A 23685-nucleotide genomic window follows, 5' to 3' on the forward strand; every position below is an offset into this window, starting at 1 on the left:
GGGCCTTTTCTTTAAAAAAAAAGGGAAACATTCTATTTGGCCTGCCTCTGACAGTCCTCAGCGTTCTGGGTACGTGTGTGGTGGGTGGAGAACGTAAAGAAATCATACGCAGCCAGCTACGTTTAACAGCAGGCTTGCGACAATTTATTTCCTGCCTGGGAAAAATCACCGCTCTGCTGCACTTCATATAACACTGCAGTTCTGTGGAACACATTTCTAATCTTATCTGATTGAATATAGTCAGTGGGCCTTCCCTTTAAAAAAAAAAGGGAAACATTCTATTTGGCCTGCCTCTGACAGTCCTCAGCGTTCTGGGTACGTGTGTGGTGGGTGGAGAACGTAAAGAAATCATACGCAGCCAGCTACGTTTAACAGCAGGCTTGCGACAATTTATTTCCTGCCTGGGAAATCAAATCACTGGTAATACAGCATGCTGAGGGGTAGGGGTAGGCCTAGAGGATGTGGACGCGGCCGAGGACGCGGAGGGCCAAGTGAGGGTGTGGGCACAGGCCGAACTCCTGATCCAGGTGTATCGCAGCCGACTGCTGCGCGATTACGAGAGAGGTACGTTTCTGGCGTCCCCACATTCATCGCACAATTAATGGGTCCACGCGGGAGACCTTTATTAGAAAATGAGCAGTGTGAGCAGGTCCTGTCGTGGATGGCAGAAAGTGCTTCGAGCAACCTATCATCCACCCACAGTTCTGCGCCGTCCACTGCTGCTAATCCGAATCCTCTGTCTGCTGCTCCTCCTTCCTCCCAGCCTCCTCACTCCACTACAATGACACATGCTCAGGAGCGGGAAGACTCCCAGGAACTGTTCTCGGGCCCCTGCTCAGATTGGGCAGCAGTGGTTCCTCTCCCACCAGAGGAGTTTATCGTCACTGATGCCCAACCATTGGAAAGTTCCCGGGGTCCGGGGGATGAGGCTGGGGACTTCCGGCAACTGTCTCAAGACCTTTCAGTGGGTGAGGAGGACGATGACGATGAGACACAGTTGTCTATCACTGAGGTAGTAGTAAGGGCAGTAAGTCCGAGGGAGGAGAGCACAGAGTATTCTGAGGAAGAGCAGCAGGACGATGAGGTGACTGACCCCACCTGGTTTGCAACGCCTACTCAGGACAGGTCTTCAGAGGGGGAGGCAAGGGCAGCAGCAGGGCAGGTTGCAAGAGGCAGTGCGGTGGCCAGGGGTAGAGGCAGGGCCAGACCGAATAATCCACCAACTGTTTCCCAAAGCGCACCCTCGCGCCATGCCACCCTGCAGAGGCCAAGGTGCTCTAAGGTCTGGCAGTTTTTCACAGAGACGCCTGACGACCGACGAACAGTGGTGTGCAACCTTTGTCGCGCCAAGATCAGCCGGGGAGCCACCACCAACAGCCTCACCACCACCAGCATGCGCAGACATATGATGGCCAAGCACCCCACAAGGTGGGACGAAGGCTGTTCACCGCCTCTGGTTTGCACCGCTGCCTCTCCCCCTGTGCCCCAACCTGCCACTGAGATCCAACCCCGCTCTGAGGACACAGGCACTACCGTCTCCTGGCCTGCACCCACACCCTCACCTCCGCTGTCCTCGGCCCAATCCAGCAATGTCTCGCACCGCACCGTCCAGCCGTCGCTAGCGCAAGTGTTTGAGCGCAAGCGCAAGTACGCCGCCACGCACCCACACGCTCAAGCGTTAACCGTCCACATAGCCAAATTTATCAGCCTTGAGATGCTGCCGTATAGGGTTGTGGAAACGGAGTCCTTCAAAAGTATGATGGCGGCGGCGGCCCCGCGCTACTCAGTTCCCAGTCGCCACTACTTTTCCCGATGTGCCGTCCAAGCCCTGCACGACCACGTCTCCCGCAACATTGTACGCGCCCTCACCAACGCGGTTACTGCCAAGGTGCACTTAACAACGGACACGTGGACAAGCACAGGCGGGCAGGGCCACTACATCTCCCTGACAGCACATTGGGTGAATTTAGTGGAGGCTGGGACAGAGTCAGAGCCTGGGACCGCTCACGTCCTACCCACCCCCAGAATTGCGGGCCCCAGCTCGGTGGTGGTATCTGCGGCGGTGTATGCTTCCTTCACTAAACCACCCTCCTCCTCCTCCAACGCAACCTCTGTCTCGCAATCAAGATGTGTCAGCAGCAGCGCGTCGCCAGCAGTCGGTGTCGCGCGTCATGGCAGCACAGCGGTGGGCAAGTGTCAGCAGGCCGTGCTGAAACTACTCAGCTTAGGAGATAAGAGGCACACGGCCCACGAACTGCTGCAGGGTCTGACAGAGCAGACCGACCGCTGGCTTGCGCCGCTGAGCCTCCAACCGGGCATGGTCGTGTGTGACAACGGCCGTAACCTGGTGGCGGCTCTGCAGCTCGGCAGCCTCACGCACGTGCCATGCCTGGCCCACGTCTTTAATTTGGTGGTTCAGCGCTTTCTGAAAAGCTACCCACGCTTGTCAGACCTGCTCGTAAAGGTGCGCCGGCTCTGCGCACATTTCCGCAAGTCCCACACGGACGCTGCCACCCTGCGGACCCTGCAACATCGGTTTACTCTGCCAGTGCACCGACTGCTGTGCGACGTGCTCACACGGTGGAACTCTACGCTCCACATGTTGGCCAGGTTCTATGAGCAGCGTAGAGCTATAGTGGAATACCAACTCCAACATGGGCGGCGCAGTGGGAGTCAGCCTCCTCAATTATTTTCAGAAGAGTGGGCCTGGTTGGCAGACATCTGCCAGGTCCTTTGAAACTTTGAGCAGTCTACCCAGGTGGTGAGCGGCGATGCTGCAATCATTAGCGTCACCATTCCTCTGCTATGCATCTTGAGAAGTTCCCTGCAAAGCATAAAGGCAGACACTTTGCGCTCGGAAACAGAGCCGGGGGAAGACAGTATGTCGCTGGATAGTCAGAGCACACTCCTGTCTATATCTCAGCGCGTTCAGGAGGAGGAGGAGCATGAGGAGGATGAGGATGAGGGGGAAGAGACAGCTTGGCCCACTGCTGACGGTACCCATGCTGCTTGCCAGTCATCCTTTCAGCGTGTATGGCCTGAGGAGGAGGAGGAGGAGGAGGAGGATCCTGAAAGTGATCTTCCTAGTGAAGACAGCCATGTGTTGCGTACAGGTACCCTGGCACACATGGCTGACTTCATGTTAGGATGCCTTTCTCGTGACCCTCGCGTTACACGCATTCTGGCCACTACGGATTACTGGGTGTACACACTGCTTGACCCACGGTATAAGGAGAACCTTTCCACTCTCATTCCCGAAGAGGAAAGGGGTTCGAGAGTGTTGCTATACCACAGGACCCTGGCGGACAAGCTGATGGTAAAATTCCCATCCGACAGCGCTAGTGGCAGAAGGCGCAGTTCCGAGGGCCAGGTAGCAGGGGAGGTGCGGAGATCGAGCAGCATGTACAGCACAGGCAGTGCAACAGTCTTTAAGGCCCTGGACAGCTTTATGGCTCCCCAGCAAGACTGTGTCACCGCTCCCCAGTCAAGGCTGAGTCGGCGGGAGCACTGTAAAAGGATGGTGAGGGAGTACGTAGCCGATCACACGACCGTCCTCCGTGACGCCTCTGCCACCTACAACTACTGGGTGTCGAAGCTGGACACGTGGCCTGAACTCGCGCTGTATGCCCTGGAGGTGCTTGCTTGTCCTGCGGCTAGCGTCTTGTCAGAGAGGGTGTTTAGTGCGTCTGGGGGATCATCACAGATAAGCGTACCCGCCTGTCAACCGACAGTGCCGACAGGCTTACACTCATCAAGATGAACAAAGCCTGGATTTCCCCAGACTTCTCTTCTCCACCAGCGGACAGCAGCGATACCTAAGCAATACGTAGGCTGCACCCACGGATGGAAGCATCGTTCTCTCTCACCATCCAAAATTTCTGCTTCATCAATCTGTGTATAATATTCCTCCTCCTCCTCCTGCTCCTCCTCCTGAAACCTCACGTAATCACGCCGAACGGGCAATTTTTCTTAGGGCCACAAGGCTCACTCATATAATTTTTCTAAACAATTTTTATACGTTTCAATGCTCTTAAAAGCGTTGAAACTTTAACTTGAACCAATGTTTCGTTAAACTGGGCTGCCTCCAGGCCTAGTTACCACTTAAGCCACATTAACCAAAGCGATTAATGGGTTTCACCTGCCATCTTGCTTGGGCATGGCCAATTTTTTCTGAGGTACATTACTACTGTTGGTACACCAATTTTTTTGGGCCCTCACCTACAGTGTAATCATAGTAATTTCTATGTTCTTCGCCTGCACTCATGGTACAGAAAGGTGTGTGGGGTTGGCCTACACTTTAGCTACATAAATGTAACTGGGGCCTTGTCTATACTGCAGCTACTGAAATGTGAAAGAGACTGTTATCTCCCTAAACTGCTGCAATGGGAATGTTACTGGGGCCTGTCTTGAGTGCTACTATTACTGAAATGGAACTAAGACTGCGCTCCCCCTATACTGCTGCTAGTGATATGTTAGTGGGGCCTGTCCCTAATGCTACCGCTGAAATGTTAATAATTGTGGGCTCTGCCTATACCGCTGCTAATGGTATGTCACTGGGGTGTGGAAACAGAGGCTTCACAAAGACATGATGGCGGCGAGGCCATTTCCCACCAACGCTGTTACTGTTAAGGTGCATATAACCACGGACACGTGTAGAGGACACATAGTGCCTCCAAAACATCCCCCTACTCCTCCAACAATGAAAACATTCTTGGCAAATACCTTTGCATTGGTCCGTCTGGTGGCAGTCCAAGAATTTCACCTTTAACGACACAACAAGAGAGCACCACCACCATCCCCCGCCACGGCCCACTTAATCCTGGCCACATTCTGAAAACCAGCTACATAAAACCGCGCTACCAGGTCCGCAGTCACCACCACATTACCACCAACGAGGTTACTGTTAAGGTACATATTACCAGTCTGACTGGGGCATGCAGTGTGGGCCGAAGCCCACCTGCATTAAGCACGACATTACTACCTCAGCTGTGTTGGGCAATGCAATGGGATATTTTTATGTACCGCCGGTGGGTTCCAGGGAGCCACCCATGCTGTGGGTCCACAGGGAATTATAAATGCATCTGTTTCCACTTCTAAAGAACCCCAGTCTGACTGGGGCATGCAGTGTGGGCCGAAGCCCACCTGCATTAAGCACGACATTACTACCTCAGCTGTGTTGGGCAATGCAATGGGATATTTTTATGTACCGCCGGTGGCTTCCTGGCACCCACCCATGCTGTGGGTCCACAGGGAATTATAAATGCATCTGTTTCCACTTCTAAAGAACCCCAGTCAGACTGGGGCATGCAGTGTGGGCTGAAGCCCACCTGCATTAAGAACGACATTACTACCTCAGCTGTGTTGGGCAATGCAATGGGATATTTTTATGTACCGCCGGTGGGTTCCAGGGAGCCACCCATGCTGTGGGTCCACAGGGAATTATAAATGCATCTGTTTCCACTTCTAAAGAACCCCAGTCTGACTGGGGCATGCAGTGTGGGCCGAAGCCCACCTGCATTAAGCACGACATTACTACCTCAGCTGTGTTGGGCAATGCAATGGGATATTTTTATGTACCGCCGGTGGGTTCCAGGGAGCCACCCATGCTGTCGGTCCACAGGGAATTATAAATGCATCTGTTTCCACTTCTAAAGAACCCCAGTCTGACTGGGGCATGCAGTGTGGGCCGAAGCCCACCTGCATTAAGCACGACATTACTACCTCAGCTGTGTTGGGCAATGCAATGGGATATTTTTATGTACCGCCGGTGGCTTCCTGGCACCCACCCATGCTGTGGGTCCACAGGGAATTATAAATGCATCTGTTTCCACTTCTAAAGAACCCCAGTCAGACTGGGGCATGCAGTGTGGGCTGAAGCCCACCTGCATGAAGAACGACATTACTACCTCAGCTGTGTTGGGCAATGCAATGGGATATTTTTATGTACCGCCGGTGGGTTCCAGGGAGCCACCCATGCTGTGGGTCCACAGGGAATTATAAATGCATCTGTTTCCACTTCTAAAGAACCCCAGTCTGACTGGGGCATGCAGTGTGGGCCGAAGCCCACCTGCATTAAGCATGACATTACTACCTCAGCTGTGTTGGGCAATGCAATGGGATATTTTTATGTACCGCCGGTGGGTTCCAGGGAGCCACCCATGCTGTCGGTCCACAGGGACTAAACTATAGGGAGTTGTACCTGCCTGTGTCTATGAATTAAAAACCGCGGTCTGACTGGGGCATGCAGACACCTTGACAGAATGAATAGTGTGTGGCACATAGGTTCCCCATTGCTATGCCCACGTGTGCAGCTCCTGATGGCGGTGGCACAGGATTATATTTCTCATTGCTTCTGTACAGCATTGTGGGCTATCGCCCCGCCCCTTTTAAAGAGGGTCGCTGCCTAGCCGTGCCAACCCTCTGCAGTGTGTGCCTGCGGTTCCTCCTCATGGCAGACGCACTTGTAAATAGACATGAGGGTGGTGTGGCATGAGGGCAGCTGAAGGCTGCGCAGGGACACTTTAGTGTGCGCTGTGGACACTGGGTCGTGCGGGGGGGTTGGGCAGCAAGTAACCCAGGAGAAGTGGCAGCGGAGTGTCATGCAGGCAGTGATTGTGCTTTGTTGGAGGTAGTGTGGTGCTTAGCTAAGGTATGCATTGCTAATGAGGCCTTTTCAGAAGTAAAAGTTGTTGGGGGGGGGCACTCTTGCCGGTATTGTGGCTTAATAGTGGGACCTGTGAACTTGAGATGCAGCCCAACATGTAGCCCCTCGCCTGCCCTATCCGTTGCTGTGTCGTTCCCATCACTTTCTTGAATTGCCCAGATTTTCACACATGAAAACCTTAGCGAGCATCGGCGAAATACAAAAATGCTCGGGTCGCCCATTGACTTCAATGGGGTTCGTTATTCGAAACGAACCCCCGAGCATCGCGATAATTTCGTCCCGAGTAACGAGCACCCGAGCATTTTGGTGCTCGCTCATCTCTAGTGGCTACCCATCAGGTATTTAGACTAAGCTTCTAATCCAACTGCTTTTGTTTCTGTTTTATCCAAATTGAAACATATTTCTTAAATTAAAGATTATGCACAATAATTAGTGTGTTCCTTTTCAAGTGAACTGAGGAATTTTCTGTTTGTTTACCCAGTTCAGAAACTAAGTCTGTGCCCTGAGTGACTTTAATTTTGAAAGATCCCCTCAAACAGTCTGATATACAACACTCCCTATGATCTGTGTGCCCTGAACTACACTTGAGGACCAAGAACAGAAGAAATTATATGAATGGCTGTATACCTCATGAAGGACACTTTAATTTTTGCTATGTGCCTTATCTTTCTAAGGCCTCATGTCCACGGGGAAAATAAGAATTAAAATCCGCAGCGGATTTTAACTCTTCTGCTGCCCGCGGATCCGCACCCCATAGGGATGCATTGACCACCCGTGGGTAGATAAATACCCGCGGATCGTCAATAAAAGTGATTTTAAAAAAAATGGAGCATGAAAAAATCTGGACCATGCTCCATTTTCATGCGGGTCTCCCGCGGGGACGGCTCCCGCGGGCTTCTATTGAAGCCTATGGAAGCCATCCGGATCCGCGGGACACAAAAATCAGAGTTTACTCACACGCTCCGGTTCTTCTCTTCGCAGCGGCGCCATCTTCTCTCAGTCGCGGCCGGATCATTTTGCTTCAGCCCGGCGCATGCGCGGGGCACGTCACCGACGTCATCATGCACATCCGCCGAGCCGAAGAAAGAAGATCCGGCCGCGACGAGAGAAGATGACGCCGCAGCGAAGAGAAGAAACGGAGCGGATGGGAGGTGAGTTTATTCTCATTTATTCTTATTTTCAGCGCTCATGTCCGCGGGGCAGGAGGGACCCGCTACGGATTCTACATGTAGAATCCGTAGCGGGCCCGATTTTCCCCGTGGACATGAGGCCTTAAGGACTTTTACAAAGTTTATGTTACGCTGGAAACATTTTTTGTCTGGGCCTAAGTGCCATTGTATCTAATATTGTATTTCAGGGTGTTCATGCAATTGCATTTGCACTATTTCTAATTGTTGAAATGTTTTTGGTACACGATTATTGCCAAAGTTACACTGTTTTAACTATCCATTTTAATTGCAGTCAAAGTTCCATCCAGCCGGACCAAATCTCTCATCCTCAGGTCTTCTGATTTTTTAATTTGTGTAAAACCAACTCTTATAGGGAGATATATTGTAGGGGCCACATAGGTTTGCTTGAGATCCAGGGTTCTGTCCTGACTCATCACCCCACTGCAACTTTCATGTCACTTTGTAATCAGTCTAGCGCCTGACATGAGGAACGTTACTTACAGTCCTTAAAAAAGTTGAATGCTTAGGATGACTTGTGTTAAAACGTGGGAGAATTGTAGGGACCCAGTATTGGTACTATTGTGTAATATTAACATCTAAGGGAGACTGCATCACCATATATTCTGTGCTGAATTTGATTATATGACTGTATCTCTGCCAGGCCTTTGCAACTGGGAAATCCCTTACTGTTAGTCAGCCCCTCTGTGTTACCCTAGCTTTGATTGGCAGAGGAGGGGTTGATCCAAGAGATGTTAGAAGCTTCTAGAAAGGTTTGGAGTATAAGACCCTGCACTTCCTGTTTAAGTCAATGTAGTAGGGATTTAAATTAAGTGTTTTAAGTAGTGTGAGTTGAGACTATAGTGAATGATCTGCTCATGCAGCATACAACATCCACACGCTATTGTGAAGGGATAACGGCCAGTGGTAGTACGAAGAAAAGCTATGATTATCAAAAGTAAGTCACTCTGATTAAGCTGCTGGCAGAGATACAGATGAGCTTCCTGGGCTTGTGTAGAGATACACAGATCTTGCAGCTCAGGCAAGATGGCATTCCCCAGATTCATGTGTAGATAACAAAAAAAAATTCTACAATCAGAAAATAAAAATTGGTTATAAAAATGGAAAATGTTTCTCTATCTGCTTTTAATTAATACAAAAACGTTGGTGATAACATAAAGTACAATGTGTCACAAAAAACAATCACTGAATCACTTGGATAACTAAAAGCATTCAAAAGTGATACATGTCAGAACTGAAAAACTCTGCTGTGTCTACAAGCCCATATTGGCTGCAACTTCAAGGGGTTAAATGAAATCAACGTAGTGTAATATAGAAAAAAACTAAAGACCCAGTGATATATATGTGACATGCACGAACATAGCAACTGCCTTTAGGGCAGCTTCAGGGAGAAAACACTGCAGATAGTCAGCAAAAGTATATGCTATTTAATTCACTGCTACACAGGAAAAAGTGACGCAAGTTCTCTGTAATATAGAAACATGAAGTTTTTCCAAAAAGCAGTTTCCTAAGAACTGAGATAAGAGGATTTCTAAATGTAAATAGTAATATTACTCACTGCTAATTTGCTGATAGTGGTATTGGTACTTCAGGAAGATAATTTGCATATTCACAGTGCATTCTGGGAATAGTCGCTGTGAGCGTGACAATCGCTTCATTTAGCGGGGTTTCACTGCTTAGAGGACATCACTATGCATTATAGGTTAAATATAATTTTGAAAATTCTGGATATTTAGAAATTTTGAAGTGTTCCACTGACTATGTGCAATATGGAATGGAAGAGTAGCCATATGGTGAAATGCAACGTATGATGTATGTTTACAGATCTACCAGAAATGCAAGCTTGTGAAGGAAAAGGTGTAAAGTCTTCAGGAGAAAATAACTACATTGAAGATGAGGATTTCCTTGACAGAGCAGAAGTAACTCTTCAGGATATTGAAGGAAAATACATTTTTCGCGTACCTACAGAGGCAGAGGAATGGAAACATGTGACCCAAAGAAGCAGGAGGATCAGGAGACAGTCAGCACCCATACTGCTCAGGAACCGGTATCAGGCTCTTAAGGCCCATTTAGACACAATGATTATCACTCAAAATTCGCTCAGAAGCCATCTTTTGAGTGATAATCGTTGTGTCTAAATGTGCCCATCTTTCACTGTTTGCCTGAACGATGATTTTCAGTTCTGCTTGAAAATTGTCCTTCAGCAGAACAGCTGATAAACAGGACCGCACCTTTGTTCTGCCAGGGGAGAGCTGATAACAGCTGATAACATTGTTACAGTTGTTCTCACTTCTCAGCCCTGGCAGAACAGCTGATTAGCAGGACCACAGGCTGTGTCTGCTGTCCATGGTGCTGATTTCTCCATCGGGAGCCCGTGGCTAAACAATGGAGCTAAATACAGAGCTCAGACCTCCTGCTGAGTTCTGTAACAGCTCCCAGAAGCTCATTTGCATGCAAATGAAGATAACAAAGTACTAATAGTTATTGGTGCTTATTAGTACTTTATGTAAAACGATCGCTGATCTTTCAATCTTTTGAAAGATATCTGTGTGTGTAAATGGGCCCTTACACAGGAGAACAATGAAGAAGTACATCAAGAAATGATTTTGCCGACAAAGAACAGTCTAGTAAGCACTGAGAATCCTCTTGGATGGAGAAAGATAAGTGTCGTTAAGAAGAAAAGAAGAGTGCTTGTTGTGAGGGATTCCCTATTGTGAGGAACAGAGGTCACTGTCTGCAGACCTGACATAACTTCATGACAGGTCTTCCAGGTGCACAAATCAAAGATGTGTCTGATCAAGACTCTTAAGTTCTACAGACCACTACTCATCCCTACTAATACATGTATGGACAAATGACACTGCAAAAGAAGAACCTTTCAACTATCAGCAGAAACTTTGAAGACTTCTGAAAGAAGGTGAAGGAAGTAGGAGCACAGGTGGTCTTCTCATCCATCCTCCCAATGGATAGCTATGGAATTGGAAGATGGAAGAGGATTCTCGTCAATATCACTAGAAGCAGGATATGTATATATACATGGCCTGTATATAGTGATATGGAGCATGCTGATGTAACATGGATATATCCTGTATATAATTATATATGTACACCTGGTATAAGTTATACATGTCCTGTATTTAGTTATATGCACCATGCTGGTTTGATCTGGGTATTTTCTGTATATGATTATATTATATAATAATTATATATGTACAACTTGTATAAGTTATACATACTCCATATAGTGATATATATGTACAGCTGGTATAAGTTATACATCTCCCTGTATATGGTGACATAGACCATACTGGTATAACCTGGGATATATATATATATATATATATATATATATATAGCTGGAATAAGTTATGCATCTCCTGTATATAGTGAAATGGACCATGCTGGTATAACCTGGTTATCTTCTGTATATAATTATATATGTAGATATGGAGTAAGCTATACATCCTGTATATAGTGATATGGACCATGACCATGCTCGTATAACCTATATATCTGCATATAATTATATATGTAAAGAAGGTATAAGCTTTACATCCTGTATATAGTAATAGGGACCATGCTGGTATAACTTTAATATCTCCTGTATATAAATGCAGACTTTATAGGCTGGGTTAATTACCTAGCCTCTATACCTGGGCAGCTAATCCCCCTAATAAGACCTGAAGTGGAGGAGATGGAATGGACAGCCCCACTACCAAGCCTGCCATCCATTCCAAAAAAAACAGGCCCAATGCATTTTGTAAAAAGCATCTCCAGCAACTATATGCTGGAGATCACATCACATTGCTGGTTTTTCCCTGTGTCCCATGCAGTGAGACACGGACGCCCTTCATACCCACTAGGCATAACATCTGAACCGGGGTGAAATATAGCGACCGTCCACAATTAACCCAATCAGTGCCTCACAATATGTACAGCTGACATAATTATTACATTTCCTGTATAAAGTGATATGGAGCAGGCTGGTGTAAACCTGTGCCATACATCTACTATCACTTGGGATTAAAGCCCAGGACCAAGCCCCATACATGTACCTCACTTAGTCCTTAAGGATTTAACTGTAACTGAAGCAGCAGATCATGATGGATCTGTCAAACAAATCACATCGGTCAAATCTGTAAAAATGGTAGCCATGACACTGGTGTATGGAGAGCCTAATTATTTTAATACAAAGATAATCTTTTGTAATGAAGATTACATACAGTATGAGCACTCTCTTTTATTCCTTCAGTAGTTAAAGATATAACTAGCAGCTTTATATATGCAGTTCAGAGAAATACTTTATAAGGACGGCGCTAACCTGTAAATCTATGAACGCCTTCATGGGAGAGTACATCAGAGCTAATGCAGATACACAGTTATCTGCAAATACAATTTAATATTCCTTGTATTGCATTGTTTTTATGTGTGAACTGCTGTAAACTAGGTTGATAATGAATGGTCTGCTCTGCAGCAATACTCCAGAGAATGCTTTTCCTCCGATGACATCGTAGAATGAACCCCTGTTCAGCATTAACAGCGTGAACGCACTGATTTGTTATTTTTCCTTTTGCTTATCCAGAATGAAGTTTTTATCATGTGTAAATTACCCAAAGGCACCATGTGTCTGCTTGAAAACATCACTTTTCATGCACTAAAATGCAAATGAGGCCTCATTTTCCGACCATGTTACTGTTAAAGCCCGTGCATTCAATGTTCTCATTTCGCTTTATAGCCATCAGTTACCATGACAACAAGAGTCTGATTCATTCGGTGGTGGAAGCTGTGATTGCAGGTGCATTACTGTAAACACACGCTTTTTGTCACAATAAATAATGACAGTTCTTGTAATTCATTAATTTGACATTTTAGGATGGTTTTGAATTTGGCTTTGGGTTTCCTGACATTTTGGCCACAATCCAAATGTCAATACCCTTGAAGTATAGCATAAAAATCTAGAAAGCTGTACGGCGAATGCCTGAATGTCAGTCTTCCTACAAGTGGCCATCTAAATGAAAAAGAAAGCACAAGTATGTGAAAAGTAAAATGTTAGGTTATGCCATTTCTACTTATGGGATCACCGTTGCCAACATTGGTTCACTTTTTTAAAAATTCTGATACATCAGTTTTCAGAGAGCACGATTTATCGGGATGTGGCTTATTATGGGGCATGATTGCTATTTTTGTATTATCCTCACTATAACACTATAAAGACCTTATAATGAGGGAAGTATAGAGGAAGGGGATTACGTACAACAGAGCTCTCAGATGCTATTTGCTGTTAAAGTTTTGAAAAGTGTTGAAAATCTCTTTTAATCCAGACTTCAGAATTATAGCGAACCAAAAAAATTCAGTGCCTAGACCTTAAAATTCAGAACCTGTAATTCAGACCCTAGACCAGATCTCAATATTTAGATTTCTGATCATACGCTACACACCATACTCCATAATTCTGACTCCATAATACAAACCCCAAACTCCATACTCTGCTGGACCTTAATAATCAGACTTTGGACCATACCCCACAGCAAATATTGAGGCTCCAGACCAGACCCCTTGATTCATTCAACAGACCTCATAAATCCAACCTCATAAAAGAGACCCCAATAGTCGGTTCTCAGACCATACCGCATACCCGAATTTTCACACCCCAGACTAAACCTCATAGTTTAGTTCCAGGTCCCACAATTCAGACCTAGATAAAGCATCTTTTATTACTCTGTGCTTCTGGAACCTTTTCTGCAGTTTATTCTTCAGCTACAGATACCATCGAAGATAATGTCCTCTCGCTGACCATTTTTGTCACTTCCTCAAAGCAGACTAATATGGCACACACATGCTCGATCTGTAACCACTCCACAGGTGTCAAATGCCCAACATCCATACAACGTCTGCTAATGGCATACACCATCTGGTACTCCGTGATTGCTCTCTGCTGCTGGCTTAGCATCTGCAAAGGATGTAGAGTGGAATTCCACTGTATAGGCACATCACAGATGAGATGGTTGGGTGGCAGCCCCAACTGTTACTGCACCTTTTCCAGATGAGAGGTGGCTGGGTGTGAATCTTGAAAGTGTGGGCACAGTTTACTGGCCTTTTCCAGCACTGGGTATAACCTTGGGTAGTTGTTTAGGAAATGTTGGACTAACTGGTTCATCATGTGGTCCTGGCAAAGACGAGTGTAAGATTTCTGCAGCAAAGGCCTGCCCCATTGTCACACAGGATCTTGCCCGGCTTTAGCTTGTGCGGGATCAGCCATGTGTAAGCCTTGGCCTTCAAAGCTAACAACAGGTTTTCAACCATGTAGCTGTGCTCCCCTAGACATATCAGTTTTAGCACTGCATGTTGCTACTTCCTACAGACCGTGTTGTAGATATCAAGTTTTATCACATATAATTATCTGTGTCCATGTGGAGGGTGCTTAAAGGTGGAGGAAGAGAAGAAGGAGGGAGGTGAGGAAGTAACAAACATGTATGAATGTCCTGCATTCAAGTCTTGTTGGTACCATGAAACAAGTGCCAATTCTTTCGCCTTCATGCCTCACCTGCAGGACATTGACTCAGTGTGCTGTTTAGGATATGTAATGCCAATGGCCATGCTTGCTGGACCACGTCTGAGGTCAGGTGCACCCTGCCACAGACAGCATTCAGCAATGCCACAGACACATATCATTCACATGGCAAGGCAATGCAGGAAGGCTTTTTAGGCAAATAAATGGAAGCTAAGCATCTGTACTGTGGATTAGCTTGGAGAAGACATGTGGAAGACATCTGTGTCTACTAGCAGCATTTCCATTGCCAGCAGCTGTGCTATGCTTGCGTTCAGGATCTGTGCACAGCAGTGGTTGAGGTTGTACTTTTTTATGCTTCCATAGCTGGCTACTGACTGGGACATGCTGGAATATGGGGTAGATGACAATGTTGGTGAAGGTGGTGGTGATGTTGGCAGTTCAACTGCTGCTCTTTGTTTCACACTTCTGGCTCTGAAGCCTGCAGCTTGGTTGTTAGTGCCAGAGGAGTGGCCTGAAGTAGGTATGCTATTGTCCCTAGATAAGACTACATTGTAGTGGCCCAGAACCAGTGGGGCCCCTCCATAATGTTATATGTCTGTCTCGTGCTATTGTCCTGTCAGTGTCTTGATTGTAGAGTGCATTTGGTATGTGCATTACATCTCTGTAACACTGAATGGGATAATCTTTGGGTTACGTCTGGAAAACTTAATCTTATTGTAAGTCATGTGATCTTGTGATATATATGTGTTTGCAGGTGGAATGCAAGAGAGTGAATTAGTTAGTGGGAGATCAGCCTGAGGCTTGCAAGAGTCACTTAGCAAGTAAGTGAACCCCACAGACATTAATCGGTCTGTGTGTGGAGAATGGAAGAAGCCAAGCAATTCCCTTCTGCTCGACCTAGGCCTACCCTACCCAAGATGTGCCGGTACTACCACTAAGCACTGAGAGAGAGAGGACTGCTACTTAAGAGAGAAAGACACCAGAAGTGTGTGGGTTGACTGGTAGAGTGTTGGAGGGAAAAAGAGAGTAACCGGGAGCAGGATCACACAGATAACTGGGACTGCGGATTGTCTGGATTACCCAAGATGTCCTCCATGTCACACCACCTTCTAGAAAGTGTACTTTGTGCCTGACAACTGTTGTATGTTGAAACTTTACTGAAGTTATAGTAAACAGACATTACTAACCTTTCCCGGTTTCTCCAGAAAGTATCCCTGTGTGTGGACTACGTTATTTCCTACACTGAGATTCACCGCAGAGGATGAAACGGTGGCTTAACGAGTGACAAGAAAATTGCATGCAACCTACGGTTACCCTTTTCCTGTGACCTACCCCAGCAGTAAAAAGGAGTACATGAGTTCCTAGGTTTGAGCACTGACAGCATATTATGTCTTCCAAACTCAGGAATTCAGACAAAACTCAGACAGATGCTGTTACATCTTCCAAACGACTAAACTCAGGAATGTAGACAGAACTCAGACGGTATAGCAGAACTTGGGAACTCAGACAAAATATGGACACTGAGAAAAAGACTTCACACTCGCCAAACAGAGAACTAAGTCAGAACATGTAAATAGTGAAACAGACTGCATGGACAGACTTTAATACTCACCGGCAGGCCAACTCAGGAGAACTCAGACAGAACCGCAGGACTGAGAGAGGGACTACATACTGCATAAATCGAAGACTGTCCAGCACTCAAAACACTCACTTGCACACCTAGCCAGATGGAATAACTATAGCATGTACAAGGTATTCATTTGTATTTTGGCCAAAATACTTAAGCCCACGACCCCACTTCATGAGTCTTTGTTGTCTTGCAGGTTCCTACACTAATGAGACAACTAACCCCAGGAAACCTGCCTTCATGACAGGGAAGCCTCCGCGCAGGAACCTACCTCATGTTAGATGATAAAGGATTCACAGCAAGACACAGTTCACACTAGACAAGGCAAACTGCACAGACACGCAAGAATATGACACTGATCAAATGAACACACACTGAACATGCCCGCTCACAGCACATGTCTGCCCACATGCGCAGGCAAGCAGGAACATGACACTGTTCACACTGAACATACTGTATGGACTACGTTATTTCCTACACTGAGATTCACCGCAGAGGATGAAACGGTGGCTTCACGAGTGACAAGAAAACGGGTCCTGAGCTGCCCCCAGAGGAGGAGATGGTAGTGCCACCTTGACAAGGCCCTTATCTACTCCGCCATCTCCTTGGCTGTGGACCTGCTCCTCAGATGCTGCAACATCTTTGTACCTAGAGGGTACTGCATGAACAGTGAAGGAGATGGAGGAAGGGGCAGCTACAGCATGGAAGAGGGGAGCAGGATGAGTCTGACTCTTTACCCTCTGGACCAGGTAGGCTCTCTAAGGCAGCGGGTGGTGGGAGTACATGTGGCTGGTCATAAAAGTTGTGTTGAGGTTGTTTACATTCTTGCCGCATTTTAAAAGCTTAGCACACATGGTATAGATGACTACTGTTCTGTCATCAGCTGTGGTTTCCAAGAATGCCCAGGCTGCACAAGTGCTGTGAGCAGACCTAGCTATTAGCCTCATGTTGCTGCTGATGGTGACTGTACAGATATTTTTGTGTTTCCACAACACCCTACTGCCTGTCTTGCCAGGGTGCTGCCCCAGTTCATCCACCTCTTCCTCCTCCCCTTGTTATAATTACTCTCCTTGCCTCTCCATATTAGATCAGGTACATCATTGTCTTTCACCTCCTCTTCCTCTTTGTCCTTCTCCTTCGGAGTCAACTTTATGTTACACTGAGTTCTGTGGTCTGGCACCTCCATTTCTGCTTTTCTCTAAGTACACATTGCCTGTGGAAGGTTTAACACACACACTGATCCACTCTCATCTTCCACTTCGGAGGAATGACATGGTTTGGCATAAGTCCACAGAATGTCTTGGTCTTCTCCCTCTGGTTGCTTGGACTGCCCATTGACATTCATGATACTGAATGATTAAACAGCTCCTCTGACTGATCCATGTATAATGCTTCAGAGTGCGTGGGGGATTTGACAAGGTGTTAAAGGGGTTGTCTCGCGCCGAAACGTTTTTTTTTTTCCCATAGGCCCCCCGTTTGGTGCAGGACAAACCCAAGGGATGTGTTAAAAAATATATATATATATTACTTACCCGAATCCCCGCTCTGCGACTTCTTCCTTCTTCCTACTTCTTCCTTCACCAAGATGGCCGCCGGGATCTTCACCCACGATGCACCGCGGGTCTTCTCCCATGGTGCACCGTGGGCTCTGTGCGGTCCATTGCCAATTCCAGCCTCCTGATTGGCTGGAATAGGCACACGTGACGGGGCGGAGCTACGATGACCAGCTCTCCGGCACGAGCGGCCCCATTCACCAGGCAGAAGACCACACAGCGCAAGCGCGTCTAAAAACGCCAGAAGAAAGCAAAATTAGACGGAGCCATGGAGACGGGGACGCTAGCAACGGAGCAGGTAAGTGAATAACTTCTGTATGGCTCATATTTAATGCACGATGTACATTACAAAGTGCATTAATATGGCCATACAGAAGTGTATAACCCCACCTGCTGCCGTGAGACAACCCCTTTAAGCAGAGGGGGATGCTCATGGCCAAATAGTGCAGACTGACTTCTCTATGGCTGTGACTGGGAAGAAGAATGAATTTCTTATGATAGACGAATAGTATAATAGTATATGCAATAGTAAAATAATATATGCAATGGTCAATAATATTGGGATCTGCTTAATATATTTCTAGTTGTCCAGCATGGTGAAGGAATTACATTAATTTGAAAATCCCAAGCTCAGGATAGGAAGTCGCAGGGGCCAAAATCACTTCCTTGATGAAGCAACAGAACAAGTGCTATCACAGGTGATGACAGCACAAGTATAGCTGGGGATGGGGTCAAAATGGATGCTGAACCTTAATTTGAGTACAAGGACCCAGCTGATACAGTGCATGCACCCATAAGTAAATGTAGATTGTGTCAGAAGCATGGCATGTGTAACAATCTGGTTCAGGTTTGGAGTCCCTTGTTTAACTGGTGCGGATCAGTAGCGTGGTCAGGGAAGCCAGAGGTCTGTACACAGGTAAGTATCAGTTCACAGTACAGAGGAGAAGGCGGGTAGCATAGTCAGGGAAGCCAGAGGTTGGTACACAGGTAGATATATCAGGAGTATGGAGGAGTGGCAGGTGGAAGAGCTTGACTGCTGGCTGTGTCTGTCAGTCGCATGGTATATACCAAAGTTGTGTCTGTCAGGCGCATGGCATGTACCAAAGCTGTGTCCGTCAGGTGCATGGCATGTACCAAAGTTATGTCTGTCAGGCACATGGCATGTAGCAGAGCTGTGTCTGTCAGGCACATGGCATGTAGCAGAGCTGTGTCTGTCAGGCACATGGCATGTAGCAGAGCTGTGTTTGTCAGGCACATGGCATGAAGCAGAGCTATGTCTGTGATGGGATGGCATGTAGCACAGCTGTGTGTATCTGTCACACTGCCATGTACCACAGCCGTGTGTGTGATGTGCATGTAGCAATGCTGTGTGGCGTATTGAGCCACCAGAAACACTGATACTATCATTTCCAAATAATAACTAGTAATCTCACAAGGATGAGTGGTGCTAAGCCAGGTTTATATAGTGTAGATAATCAAGGGACAGGGTGTGGTCCATTAGGGAAATAGAAGCAGGAGCAGGGAACCAGGACCAGGTCATGCAGGGAAGCTATCCAAAGGACTGGATAGTTCAGCTGGTATAGCCACCACCCGGAGTACATGAGTTCCTAGGTTAGAGCACCGACAGCATATTATGTCTTCCAAACTCAGGAATTCAGACAAAACTCAGACAGACGCTGTTACATCTTTCAAACAACTAAACTCAGGAATTCAGACAGAACTCAGACGGCATAGCAGAACTTAGGAACTCAGACAAAATACGGACACTGAGAAAAAGACTTCACACTCGCCAAACGGAGAACTAAGTCAGAACATGTAAATAGTGAAACAGACTGCATGGACAGACTTTAATACTCACCGACAGGCGAACTCAGGAGAACTCTGACAGAACCGCAGGACTGAGAGAGGGACTACATACTGCATAAATCGGAGACTGCCCAGCACTCAAAACACTCACTTGCACACCTAGCCAGATGGAATAACTATAGCATGTACAAGGTATTCATTTGTATTTTGGCCAAAATACTTAAGCCCACGACCCCACTTTATGAGTCTTTGTTGTCTTGCGGGTCCCTACACTAACGAGACAACTAACCCCAGGAAACCTACCTTCATGACAGGGAAGCCTCTGCGCTGGACCTAGGAACCTACCTCATCTTAGATGATAAAGTATTCACAGCAAGACACAGTTCACACTAGACAAGGCAAACTGCACAGACACGCAAGAACATGACAATGATCAAATGAAAACACACACTGAACATGCCTGCTCACAGCACATGTCTGCCCACATGCGCAGCCAAGCAGGAACATGATACTGTTCACACTGAACATACTGAACAAACAGAGGAAAGACTGGTAGCCACAGCTGAGGAGCTGGCATATATGACTAGCAGACCTGGGTGATTGGCTGGCTGACAAAAACCACACCCAGGCAGCCCAATCAACCACACATGTGGAGCTGAGCTACTGGGAAACCCTGTAGAACAACAGATCCCAGCAGAATGCTCTAACACATGTTCCATACTGTGACATGCCATTACAAGTGTATGGGACAAGGACACTAGCTGGAGGGCCCCCTGTTTGTGCCTCAGTGCATGTAATGTCATCAAAGTGGTGGTGATGACATAAGCGCATTGATGTCAAAAAGATGATGATGTCACAGGGGTGATGACCCTAGTTGGTAATGTAACAGAGAGTGTCAGACATATAAAGTGTCAGACTCTTATATGTTTTATTTGTAATATTAAATTAATATAAACTACAAATAAGTAAAACATCTACCGTGTTTCCCCGATAGTAAGACACCCCCGATTGTAAGACGTATCGGGGGTTTCAGGGGGTCGGCTAATATAAGCCGTACCCCGAAAGTAAGACATATGTCTTACTTTTGGGGAAACACGGGTATTGCCGCCTCCCTCTCATCTAGCTGCGCGCCGCCTCCTGCCCACGTCCGCACCGTCCCCCTCTCCATACGTCGCCGCACAGTGCTTACCTGAATCCCCGCGCTCCGGTGACTTCTTACTTACCGGTTGAAGATGGCCGCTGGTATCTTCTCCCTCCGTGGACCGCAGCTCTTCTGTGCGGTCCATTGCCGATTCCAGCCTCCTGATTGGCTGGAATCGGCACGTGACGGGGCGGAGCTACACGGAGCTACACGGAGCCCCATTGAGAAGAGAAGAAGACCCGGACTGCGCAAGCGCATCTAATTTGGCCATTAGACGGCGAAAATTAGACAGCAACCATGGAGACGAGGACGCCAGCAACGGAGCAGGTAAGTGAAAAACTTTTGATAACTTCTGTATGGCTCATAATTAATGCACAATGTACATTACAAAGTGCATTAATATGGCCATACAGAAGTGTATAGACCCACTTGCTTTCGCGGGACAAAAAATTCGACAATTTTTTTCCAATATAAGACATACCCCGAAAGTAAGACATAGTGGGGCTTTTGGGGATAAAAAGAAAGTAAGACACTGTCTTACTTTCGGGGAAACACGGTATCTGTCTACAGTGGATATAAAAAGTCCACACATCGCAGTTAAAATGCCGTGTTTTGTCATATTTGAAAACAACAAAGATGAATCATTTCAGATTTTTTTTACCACCTTTAATGTGACCCATTATCTGTTTAATTCCCCATAAAATCAAACTGAAAACTTTTAGGCTGGAAGAATAAAACTAAAGAAAATGTGAGTGCAAATGTATGGACACCCTAAAACCTATACGTTGTTGATGTACCCTTTGACCAACACATGGCATTTTAACAGGAGGGTGTAGACATTTTTATATCCACTGTATGTATCTGGTAGACATTAAGTAACAATAATTACATTATGGCATTCCAAATATTTGGTATTTGTACACAACAGGTCAATAATGTACATTTGTTTCCTGTTCTAAGCATAAGCTTTATGTGAGCCAGTGTAAGTGATTGATTGCTGAAATGTATTTTGTAGCATTGTTCCTACTGATTTAGATACAGAATACTCTTCAAATGGTGGCAGCATGTGTAACTGCAACAACATACCCAATGTCACAGCAGAGCTTGGAAATACAATATTGATTGAACTGGTGAGTCAAGCTTAAAGGATAGATCTTTAAGGTCATTGTTGGTTACTAAGCAACACTGTTGAGGCACAAGACTGTAATGTGAATTTCAGTAACTTTCTCACACAGCTTTTACATGACTTCCCTTGGCAGCATAGGAAAGCATTATTTGGGCATGGAAATAAATATGCAGCTCTACACAAAGATAACAAAGTTTAGTGTAATACCCATAAAACATAGTAAAGGACAGGAAATACAGATTATCATAGCATGATATTGTAATACTATGTGTATTAAAAAGGTGTGCTATGTTAATAGCTCAGCCGCACCATGACACTTTAGCTTATAGTATAGCAAGGTGACTGTAATGTTAATGATTGCTAGGGCTGTACAATAAAGAAATCTTGCAAATGTAAAACGCAATAAGGCTTTAATAAGCAATTTTACTGGTGTGTATTAATACTAACTAAGCCTTGTTCACACCGTGCAGACGACTAACTGTAGGCCTCATGCCTCTTCAATGTCCTGAAGGCTTTACAATGGCACACAATATATCTGGCTTAATATTTTTGTCGTTTTTACTGTGCAGTAGATTTATACTTTGCTGGATGACTGAGTAAAACTATTGGAAACATTTCAGTATTTTCCACTTGCATGCCAATTCAATTGAATCAAGAAAGGTTTGACTGTTTTGCCAGGTAACATTAAACTGACCCTAGGGTCCCTGATAAACGAAGATGGATGCACCACTCCGCTGAATGCCTGATGCACACTGTGCATTAGTAGTTAGAGATGAGCGAGCACCAAAATGCTCGGGTGCTCGTTACTCGGGACGAAATTATCGCGATGCTCGAGGGTTCGTTTCAAGTAACGAACCCCATTGAAGTCAATGGGCGACCCGAGCATTTTTGTATTTCGCCGATGCTCGCTAAGGTTTTCATGTGTGAAAATCTGGGCAATTCAAGAAAGTGATGGGAACGACACAGCAACAGATAGGGCAGGCGAGGGGCTACATGTTGGGCTGCATCTCAAGTTCACAGGTCCCACTATTAAGCCACAATACCGGCAAGAGTGGGCCCCCCCCTCCCCCCCCTCCCAACAACTTTTACTTCTGAAAAGCCCTCATTAGCATGGCATACCTTAGCTAAGCACCACACTACCTCCAACAAAGCACAATCACTGCCTGCATGACACTCCGCTGCCACTTCTCCTGGGTTACATGCTGCCCAACCCCCCCACACGACCCAGTGTCCACAGCGCACACAAAAGTGTCCCTGCGCAGCCTTCAGCTGCCCTCATGCCACACCACCCTCATGTCTATTTATAAGTGCGTCTGCCATGACGAGGAACCGCAGGCACACACTGCAGAGGGTTGGCACGGCTAGGCAGCGACCCTCTTTAAAAGGGGCGGGGCGATAGCCCACAATGCTGTACAGAAGCAATGAGAAATATAATCCTGTGCCACCGCCATCAGGAGCTGCACACGTGGGCATAGCAATGGAGAACCTATGTGCCACACACTATTCATTCTGTCAAGGTGTCTGCATGCCCCAGTCAGACCGCGGTTTTTAATTCATAGACACAGGCAGGTACAACTCCCTATTGTGAAGTCCCTGTGGACCGACAGCATGGGTGGCTCCCTGGAACCCACCGGCGGTACATAAAAATATCCCATTGCATTGCCCAACACAGCTGAGGTAGTAATGTCGTGCTTAATGCAGGTGGGTTTCGGCCCACACTGCATGCCCCAGTCTGACTGGGGTTCTTTAGAAGTGGAAACAGATGCATTTACAACTCCCTGTGGACCGACAGCATGGGTGGCTCCCTGGAACCCACCGGCGGTACATAAAAATATCCCATTGCATTGCTCAACACAGCTGAGGTAGTAATGTTGTGCTTAATGCAGGTGGGCTTCGGCCCACACTGCATGCCCCAGTCTGACTGGGGTTCTTTAGAAGTGGAAACAGATGCATTTATAATTCTCTGTGGACCCACAGCATGGGTGGGTGCCAGGAAGCCACCGGCGGTACATAAAAATATCCCATTGCATTGCCCAACACAGCTGAGGTAGTAATGTTGTGCTTAATGCA

This window comes from Eleutherodactylus coqui, chromosome 1, assembly GCF_035609145.1.
Source record: "Eleutherodactylus coqui strain aEleCoq1 chromosome 1, aEleCoq1.hap1, whole genome shotgun sequence".
Taxonomy (NCBI): domain Eukaryota; kingdom Metazoa; phylum Chordata; class Amphibia; order Anura; family Eleutherodactylidae; genus Eleutherodactylus; species Eleutherodactylus coqui.